This window comes from Phalacrocorax carbo, chromosome 26, assembly GCF_963921805.1.
Source record: "Phalacrocorax carbo chromosome 26, bPhaCar2.1, whole genome shotgun sequence".
Taxonomy (NCBI): Eukaryota; Metazoa; Chordata; class Aves; order Suliformes; family Phalacrocoracidae; genus Phalacrocorax; species Phalacrocorax carbo.
Genome location: NC_087538.1, coordinates 2,026,568 through 2,037,275, shown reverse-complemented (window position 1 = coordinate 2,037,275; position 10,708 = coordinate 2,026,568).

Below are 10,708 nucleotides of genomic sequence, written 5' to 3'. Positions count from 1 at the left end.
CCCCGGGGTTTGGGGACTCGCTCCCACCAACTGAAGTATCCTCTCCCCCACACCAGTAAAACACCACCCCACCAGCAGGGGCTTGTCACCATTCTTCCTCCAAAGCTCTGTCCGACGGCTCACTAGGCAGAAGACACAAAGTTAAGGGAAGCCTGATTAAGTTCGTTTCACTGCCTTAAACCAGCAAAGCCCAGGCACGTGGAAGCAGGAAAACGAGCTGAAGCAGGCAGGGAATGAGGAGCCGCCCTCAGCAGAGCAGGACACGGCACCGTGTGCCCAAAGGCAGGTGACAGCTGCCAGCCAAGGCTGACACAGCCACCCTGACTGACGGGCCTAAGGCGGCACTTGAACCACCGCGCTCAGCCCCACACCCCAGGCGGGGGGTCAGCGGTGCCGACAGGATTAAGTCCTGACTGACTCCCGACAACAGACGCTGACGCTGACTGACGCCAGCCAGCTGAGTGCGGGCAGGCGATGCTGGCCGACTGACGCTGGCCGACTCACTCTGGCCGACTGACGCACGGCTCGGGGCCTCCTTCTGCCCTTGCACCTGGGCATCACCCCTGATGGAGCTGGGCGGGCAGAGGGGTCCCTGGCGCGGCCACTCATACCTGTCGGGCAGAGCTCGGGAAGCTGGAGAGGCCCCTGACTAGCAGAGGCGCTACTTAGCGACACGGAGCCGCTACTTAACAGCAGCTGAAACATCAGTGTGCCCTCAGCACTCTGCCAGCGACGCTGAAGGACATTAACTCTATCCCAGCTACAACCGGCACAGCTCTGAAGTTTTTAACCACCTCTCCCGTGGAGAGGAGTGTGGATTAAATGCCCAGCTCCCCGTTGGCTGCAGACCACAGGAAGGCACCAGAGATGGCTCTATAATTTTGTGTGAGGGAAAGGGCTGCGGACAAACCAAACGCGTTCGATATCTAATACTGTGATCACCTGCGCAGTTAGGCTCTCTTCTCAAACTCCTCCTTCCGCCTGTCAAGAGGATTTAACTACATACGTAAAAAGGGAAAAAAGCTTCCTGCCTTTTTTCCCTTTAAGTGAGAAAAGTCCTTTCCTGTTCAGGCTCTGCTTAAGCCTTAAATAGAGCTGGTGACAAAGTAATTCCCTGATCTCCTCTTTCTGCTTTCAGAAGATCAGGTGTGATGTTTTGAAGTAACAACCGTGGGAGCTGCACTTACATCCGTCACAGGAGCTGTTTCCACAGCAGGCACTAACAGCGGCATCGGACATTGTATCTTCACAAATGAGACACAACAACTCATCTGGACTAGGATCACCAGAGCAGGATGAGGAGGAAGAAGAGGGCGATGGCTCCTCTGGCAAAAAGGGAGGCTTTTCCTTCTTTCCTCACACAGAAGCTTCCCTGGAGGGGGAGAGGGCCTGGTGGGAGAGAAAAGTTTAAAGATGGCTCAAAGAAAACTCTTCCAAGCTTTGGATTTTATCAAAGGAAGAGAACAGGTGGAATTCTTCTCACTCCACATTCGCCTTCTAAAACATAGGCCTTCAGATTAAACTACTCTTCTAGAGCCACAAGACCAGAAGAGGGAGGGGGGAACAATTTTCCTGCTGCAGAACTCTCCCTTTCCTTTGACCAAGCAAGAAATTAGCTCAGACCAGAAAAATAACTTTTGGACAGCTAGAAATCAGGTGAAATGAATCCCACCTCTCCTTTGCCAGGCGGCAAATGTACATTGCAGGCACAGCACCAAGTTAGTCTCCGATCAAGTTCGTCTCTGAGTGATTACATTTTAGAAAGGGAAGGAGCCTGTGTTACAGCTTCTCCAGAAGGAGATCCATGGCAGCAAAACAGAAGTGCTACCAAGCGCAGTTTAAAACAGCCGCTCCTCTCAGCACACAGGAGTGTTTTCTTAATTTACAGCAACAGGAAAAGTTCCGTCTCTTCCACACACGGGAGTTCATAGAAGTCAGAGGGGGGGGACATCTCAGTCCAGCGGCAATTTCTTACGTTTTGCAAGGAGCCTTTGCCACATCAAACAGAACCAAAACGACCTCTCCAAGAGAACGACTCCGCTACAAACACCACCAAAATGCTCTGCAGAAATACACGTTCTTAGCACAGCACAGGTTTAACCAGCTTCCAGGGGCATGAACACGGGGACCACCCTACTGCAACATGAGACAGTATCACAGATTTTAAGATTAAGACGCAATGACAGTGCTTCCTCCCCCGTCACTACAGGCGCTGGCCAGTTGGGTTGCATTGCCACTCACACTTCTGCGCGTGGTTTCTCTTGTTCACTGCTCAGTCAGTCCAATTCATTCCATACTTACGCAGGAAGAGCTGGCATGGCGTATTTCCCACTGCTTGTCAGCACGGCACCCTTTGGGTTGGGATCTTTCCCCTCCACCATGGAACTCCACGGAATTCCTCTGCTCTTTCTATCTCTGGGAACAGGCTCAGAAGTTTTGTCCTGCTAAGAAAAGAGGTGCAGACTTATCTCGTCTGAAGAACCACGTTTAAAATGACATTTCCATGAGTATTTGAAGCAGCAAAAGCCTCTCATCCTCTCATTTTACCCAGCATAAGTGTTGCTCAACTAAAATACTCCTTTGCCTCAGTGAATAGAGCCGGGATGTTCCAAAGGCTTGGGCAGGGTTTTGAACTCACTCGACATTCTTTGGCTTAACTTCAGGTTCCCTAAGGGCGAAATACCCCTCAGCTCACCATCCACTCGGAGAAGGGGCACAAACCCGCTCCTCCTCCAAAGCGCAGTGCAGAGTGAGAGCTTAATTCCCTGCTCTGGATCCGTCCCTGGGGAAACTCCTATTTGCCACCTGGGTACGAAGGCTGGATTCACGCCTCACGCACACACCTTCAGTGAGTAACGTTCAATGGCAGGAATACTCAGCCAGAGGCTTGGGCAATTAAAACACGCAGCTATTCAATAGGTGGGGTCAGCAGCAACATCTTGGTTTTATACGAAATACTAAAAACCGTGAACCGTCATTAAAGGACTTAAAAACTGAAAAAATTTCCAGCAATATTGAAATATAGAAAAAGATGCAAGCAAGCTGTCAGAGAGCGATTGATGGACTTATTTAACGTCTATGACCTGGAGAAAAGAACGTTTCACGTTTATAATTCCAGGTGTCCCTTGAATTCTGAAGGGCTTTGCAACACTGCCTTAGAACCCCTCGATTTCAGTTTTACTGAAATAAACTCAGCAGTGTTTCTTGAGAGCTCAGGCTCAAGCGCAGCTTTACCACAAGGAAAAAGGGTAACTGTCCTCTTTCTCCTTTTCCAGCCTATTGAATTATATCATGCCCCAAGCCCCAGGTAAGCTTACGCTAGGAAAACATTATCAGAGAGACACGTGACTCACTGCTTATCGTCTCCTCAGTTGTTCAAAAGCGCAGAATCAAATCTCACAGTCGGCACGGAGGGACGGACCGCACGGAGGGAGGGACCGCGCGGAGGGACGGACCGCACGGAGGGACGGACCGCACGGAGGGATGGACCGCACGGAGGGACGGACCGCGGGGAAGGACGGACCGCACGGAGGGAGGGACCGCACGGAGGGACGGACCACACGGAAGGACGGACCGCGGGGAAGGACGGACCGCGCGGAGGGACGGACCGCGCGGAGGGACAGACCGCACGGAAGGACGGACCGCCCCAGACCCGCGGCGGTAGCTATTGCAACACTCTCGTGTCGCTCTCGTTTTCTCTCTCCCCCCTTTCTCCCTTTTTTCTCTCTTTCTCTGCTTTTCTCTCGCGTCTCCGTCGCTGGCCAAATGAAGGGACTTGGCACTTTGATGCCGTTTTGAGTCTTAGTTCTGTGCCCGAGAATGTAGAAGGAACCTGGCCACGGCAACACGTTGGAGTCAGTCAGAAGTTAAGCCCAGCCGCCCCCAACCTCCCAGAATTACCTGAGGTCGGTTGGAAAGCAAGGGGGTTTAACCTCTGCCAAATTGTTCAGCCCGACAGTGGATCGTGACAGACTGGTAGGAGTGTTACCGAAAAACGCGGTAAAATCAGAAACAGCTCTCTAACACCAATTTAGTATTAAAGAGCAGGCATTCTTTATTCACAGCGCCGGATGCACGCGGGATCGCTCCTCCTAACGTGCCTACCTTACGCACCTTTCCCATACAATTTATAGATCAAAAAGTTAAATATTCATAGATATTCATTATTGTCCTTTCTACCGATTGGTACAAACTTGCTCGTTCAGGATGTAAATTACTGCGCAGACTCAGTTATCCTCTTCTGTTGTTCTCTTTTGAGTAGGTGGTGTTACTTGGGTCGGTGGTGGTCCGTGAGTCGGTGGTCGCGATCTGCCCCTGTCGGAATTACCTTTTACCTACTCGGCTCTTAATCTTGGCAGTCCTGGCCAGTTTTCTCAGTCCGCTACACGAAACCACATTTTGTCATCCTTTTCTGACAGAAGCACATTGTCTATTGTTTCGTTCACATTAATGATTACGGAGGGACTAAAATGCAGATCAGAGAATACACTGATTGGTATACTCCATGTCCCCAGACTTAACGTCCAGTTGGATAAGGCTGTACAAGGAGTATAGCAACATCTATGGCTGGTTAATTCTATCGCTCTGGTTACAGGAGCAGCAACAAAGAGGCGGCTTTAGCAGTTTTTCTCCAGCAGGCATGCCCTGCTGCAAGGTCTGGCCTATCTGCCCAAGGACTGGACTAGGAGCAAATAAAGAGGAAGCCGTCAGCTGCTTCCGTCTGCAAGAAATACCAGGTCAACAATTGCTAAGTTCTTGCTGTTCATATCTCAGGGTCCTTTAGAGAGCTTGACATCTCCGCGTGATTCCCGCGGGGCTTCGGCTACCACGCGTGCTGTGCCTCACAGCCTCGCAGTTAAATTCCCCTTCCTGCGCTGCAGCTGCTTCGTGCAGTGGCCATAAGCTGCTCTGCTCCTCCTGCGTTTTGCTGGCGAGACGGCTGTACGAGGGCGATGCTGGCGGCACACACCAGCTACGGGGCTGCTCCGGTCCTCCTCTACACCCTTCCCTGTTCCCTCTTGCTCCTTCTAGCAAGAGGCTGTAACAGTAGCAAGTCACTTGAGCAACTCTTCTCTAGCATGCAAGTCCTGTCAAACCAGTAACATGATACACCTTAAAGTCTCTGTTCCTTTATGGATTATAGAGCTGAGACAGAACACCAGCAACACCACCATCACCACCCCCAGCCACGGCAAAAAAGGTCACATTTCTGTACAGCCAGCCACCAGATGAGCCGGTAACAGGAGTGTGTGCCACTGGGTCGCTGAGGCCAGCAGGGACTGGGGTCCATTTCTGAGCAGCGCTGTCCTGTATAGAACCGAACCCATTCCTGCTTTTCAAAAGTTTGAAAAGCTTTTGAACACCTACTTAAAAGTAGGTGTTTGGACCCTAAAACTGAAGATGTGGAATTAAAAACTGAGGCTTTGTTCCTTAACAGAGGGGTTTGGACCCTGAAAGTGAGGGTTTCGTACCTAAAGATGAGGCTTTTAGCCTTAAACGAGGGATTTGGACTCTAAAACGTGAGGCTTTGGAAAGAAAAACTGATGGTTTGTGCCTTAAAGGACCAGAGTTGATGCTAAAAGTGAGGGTTTGGGACCGAAAGAGGAGGCACTGAGCATTAAAAGAGGAATTTCGATGAGGGAAGTGTGGCTTTGGGTGTAAAAATGGGGCTTTGGACCCTGAAAGTGAGGGTTTGGCTCTTACAAATGAGGCTTTGAGCTTTAAAACAGGGGTTTGGACCCTAAAAGTGAGGTTTGCAGTCCTAACTATAAGGCTTTGAGGTTAAAAGAGGGGTTTGGGTGCTATAAAGTGAGTGTTTGGGACCTGAAAATGAGGCTTTGAGCATTAAAAGAAGGGTTTGAACAATGAAAGGGAGAGTTTGGTATTTAAAAATGAGGGTTACTCCATGAAACGGAGGGGTTTGGAACCCCAAAGTGAGGGTTTAGGATCTAAAACTGAGGCTTTGAGCCTAAGAGACAGGATTGGACCCTAACAGTGAGGGTTTGGGACCCCTGAATGAGCCTTGTGTTTTAAAAGTGGGGTTTGGACCCTGAAAGTGAAGGTTTGGAACTGAAAACTGAGGCTTTGAGAGTCAAGAGAGTGATTTGAGCCCTGAGAGTGAGGGTTTGGCTGTTAGAAATTAGGCTTTGAGCTTTAAAACAGGGGTTTCAACCATGAAAGTGAGGTTTGTGGTCCTGACTATAAGGCTTTGAGCGTTAAAAGATGGGTTTGGACAATAAAAGGGAGGCTTTGGAACTTAAAAATGAGGGTTTGGATGCTAAAAAGGAGGGGTTTGGATCCTAAAAGTGAGGGTTTGGGATATAAAAATGAGGCTTTGATGCTAAAAAAGGCAAGTTTGGAGACCAAAAGGGAGGGTTGGGGACCTAAAAATAATGCTTTGAGCCCTAAAGGATGGATTTAGATCCTCAATGTGAGGCTTTGCAACAAATATACGAGTCTTTGACAGTAAAACAGAAAGGTCTGGACCCTAACAGTGAGGGTTTGGGACCTCTAAATGAGGCACCGAGCGTTGAAAGAGGGGTTAGGACCCTGAAAGTGAGGTTTTGGCTGTTAAAAATGAGGCTTTGATCTTTAAAACAGGGATTTGGACCCTAAAAGTGAGGTTTACTGTCCTACCTATTAAGGCTGTGATGTTAAAAGTGAGGTTTTGGGTGCTTTAAAGTGATTCTTTGGGACCTAAAAATGAGGGTTTGTCCCTAAAAAAGGAGGGGTTTGGACCCTAAAAGTGAGGTTTGCGGTTCTAACTATAAGGGTTTGAGCGTTAAAAGATGGGTTTGGACAATAAAAGTCAGGCTTTGGCTGTTAGAAATGAGGGTTTGTCCCTAAAAAGGAGGGTTTTGGACCATGAAAGTGAGGGTTTGGGACTAAAAAATGAGGCTTTGAGTGTTGAAAGACAGGCTTGGGACATAAAACCCTCCCTTTTAGCATTGAATCCAGCCTATTAATGCTCAAACCGTCATTTTTTTCATTCCTTTTTTTTAGGTTCAAAGCCTCAGTTTTAGGTCCCAAACCCTCACTTTCAGGGTCCAAACCCCTCTTTTAAGTCCAAAACCCTCATTTTTCTGTTTTCCTAATCCCTCTTTTAAGGGCAAAAGCCTCCTTTTTATATCCCAAACCCTCACTTTCAGGGTCCAAACCCCTCTAATAAGGAATAAAGCCTCATTTTTAGGTGCCAAACCCTCACTTTTCAGGTCCAAACCTGTCTTTTTTAGGGTCCAAACCCTCATTCTTAGGTCCCAAGCCCTCACTTTTAGGGTCCAAACCCCTGTTTTAAAGCTCAAAGCCTCACTTTCAGGTCCCAAACCCTCACTTGCAGGGTCCAAACCCCTCTTTTAATGCTCAATGCCTATTTTGAAAGTACCAGACCCTCACTGTTAGGTACCAAAACCTCATTTTTTCATTTCCAGAGCCCTGTTTTCTCATGCAAAGCCTCATTTAGAGGTCCCAAACCCTCACTGGTAGGGTCCAAACCTGTCTTTTTTACCATCAAACCGCATTTGTATGTCGCAAAACCTCATGTTTAGGGTCTAAATCTGACTTTTAACACTCAAAGCCTTCTTTTATGTCCAAAAGCTTCACTTTCAGGGTCCAAACCCCTCTTTTAACTCTCAAAGCCTCATTTAGATGTCCCAAACCCTCACTATTAGGGTCCAGACCTGTCTTTTTTAATGTCAAAGACTAATTTATATTTTGAAAAGCCTCACGTTTAGGGTCTAAAACCATCCTTTAGGGCTCAAAGCATTAATTTGGATCCCAATCCCTCACTTTTAGGATCCAAACCCTTCCTTTTTAGGGACAAACCCTCATTTTTAAGTTCCAAAGCCTCCCTTTTATTGTCCAGACCCCTATTTTAACCTCAAGCCCTATAGTTAGGACCGCAAACCTCACTTTTAGGGTCCAAAGCCCCCTTTTAACACTCAAAGCCTCATTTTTAACACCCAAAGCCACACTTCCAACGTCCAAACCTCTCTTTTAACGCTCAGTGCCTCCTCTTTCGGTCCCAAACCCTCACTTTTAGCAGAAGCCCCAGTCCTTTTATGCTCAAACCATCAGTTTTTCCTTCCAAAGCCACACGTTTTAGAGTCCAAACCCCTCGTTTAAGGCTAAAAGTCTCATCTTTTGGTCCCAGACCCTCACTTTCAGGGTCCAAACCTGTCTTTTAAGGCTAAAAGCCTCCGTTTTTAATTCCAAATCTTCAGTTTTAGGGTCCAAACAACTACTTTTAAGGGACAAACCCTCATTTTTAGGGCCCAAACCCTCACTTCTAGCATCGAATCTGGTCTTCTAGTGCTCAAACTGTCACTTTTTCCTTCCAAACCGTGAGTTTCAGAGTCCAAACCCCTGTTTTAAGGCTCAAAGCCTCCTTCTTAACACTCAAATCCTCACTTTCAGGGTTCAAATCCCTCTTCTAACTCTCAAAGCCTCAGTTTTCAGTTCCAAACCTTCACTCTCAAGGTCCAAAGCCCACTTTTAAGGCTCAAGGCCGCATTTAGAGCTCCCAAACCCTCACTGTTAGGGTCCAAACCTGTCTTTTTTACTGTCAAAGCCTCATTTGTATGTCGCAAAGCCTCATGTTTAGGGTGTAAATCCATCGTTTAAGGCTCAAAGCATCATTTTTATGCCCCAAACCCTCCCTTTCAGGGTCCAAACCCCTTTATTACGGCTCAAAGCCTCATTTTTAACAGCCAAACCCTCACTTCTAGGAACCAAAGCCCTCGTTTAACAGCCAAAGCCTCATTTGTAACACCCAACGACTCACTTTCAGCGTCCAAACCCCGGTTTTAACACTCATTGCCTCCTTTTTAGGTCCCAAACCGTGAGTTTCAGGGTTCACGCAGGAGGAGCAGAAGGGGCCGGGGAGCAGGACGGAGGCCCCGAGAGCAGCAGGGCCGGCTGAGCGGGGGATACAGGCGGGAGAGAGGGGACAGGCGGCAGCACAGAGGGGAACCAGGCGGCCAGGACACGGCGACAGAGAAAGGAGAAGGCCAGGGAGCGGGAGAGAGGTGTAGGGAAAGGAAAACATAGCAACAGGCAGTAGGACAGACAGGGAGGAGTTAGAAAATACAGGCAGGGAGTCAGACAGAGAAAGAAAGAAAGAAAAAGGAAGAGCAAAAGTGAAGGGAACTGGGGAGAGAGCAAGAATGGTAATTCTGGGCAACTGCCCCAGTTGTTGATCAATGCCCAGCGACTGCGTTACTGGGAACAAGAAATGTGCTGCCTGCAAAAGCCCTGCCCTGGGCCCAATCCGGCACCCTGATATGGGTGACGAGCATCGCCTTGCAGAGTGGCCAGGGCTGGGGAAAAGTAACCGAGCTGAGGGGGAAAAAAATCACCCAGCTGGTTTTTTGTTGGTTTGCTTGTTGGTTTTGCTTCTAAAAACCCCTGAGGCTTTTCACCATTGGCAATAGCGTGCAGCAGCTGTGCTGAGTCAGCATTATTTCAAGGTCTGATTTTAAATCTTGGCTTCTCACACCCTCCACAGGCTCTTGCCAGTCGTTCTTGTTTCTTTCTCTCTCCGCTTCCTCCAAGTGCCCGCTTTGCTCTCCAGGCTGCCAAATTATCTCCCCTCCGCCAGCACCTCCCCGTACTCAGCTCTGGCGGGAGGGACTCAGTGCGTCGCTCCAGCTCGCTCGTGCCTTCGTGTTTCACTTCAGATCGAACAACTCGCCCCTTGCAGAGCCCTCTGTTCCTCATCTGTTCCCGCTGTTTGGTGGGAAACAAACCCCACAGGATGAGGCTGTGCTGTAACCAGCTCGCACCCCGCTGAGCAACACCACTATCGATCGGCCTGAATCACAGCCCTTTGGGCTGGCGAGCTAATAAAGCGCGGCTTAGCCATTCTAATGCCCCATGTCGGTATCAACAGCGAGTGCCATGAGCTGTGGGAAATGCACCCCAGCGCCTGCACCCACTGACAGCACTTACCCCTTGGGTGCAAAGGGGTGGCAGCTTGGGCTTCTGCCCAGGCACGCTGACACTGAGCTCTGAACCCATGCTTCACTGCAGCCCCAGGTGAGCGCGTAACGGTCCCTGGGGCCGGAGGAACGGCTCCTTACTGCAACGCTCAGCCTGGCTCACAAGTCAGCTAACAAGCCCCAGTGCTGCAGGGGACAGCTGGCGGTATTTATTGTGCGCTCCTAACCCGATCCTATTGAGAGCCTCGCGTGACCACGTCTCGCATCAAACTTGCCCGGAGTATGAAAACTTGCATGGAATTTTTTCCTGCTTCATCACTTTGCTGCAGCTCAGTATTGATTCAGGTATCGCTTTGTGCCTGCTGAGGAAGCAAGTTCTGTGAGGCTGCCCTGAGGGGGCTGCATGGGGGTACCAGACCCCACAGAGGCTGCATTTAACCTCTTTTAAGACTATCAACAGGTTGCACTTCCCGAGAGAGATGAGCAGCCTCCCTCCCAGGCAGGGCTTTGGAGAGGGGACGAAGGGAGAGAGGGGCCTGGGCCATGCCAACGCCCCCAGGGCCTGCGAGGCCCCCCCAGTCTCTTCCCAGGACAGCTGCTCTCGGTGGCTGAGCCCCCGGCGGGGTCTGGGCAGACGGAGGTGCTGTGGGAGCGTGACAGTGACAGGCCTGGACACTGAGAGCGCCGCTGACCGTGCTGTATTTCAGCCGCTTGCTTGGAAAAGGGCAGCCGCTCACCCTCCCTGAGCTGCCGGCAGGGCTTTGGTTCTCATC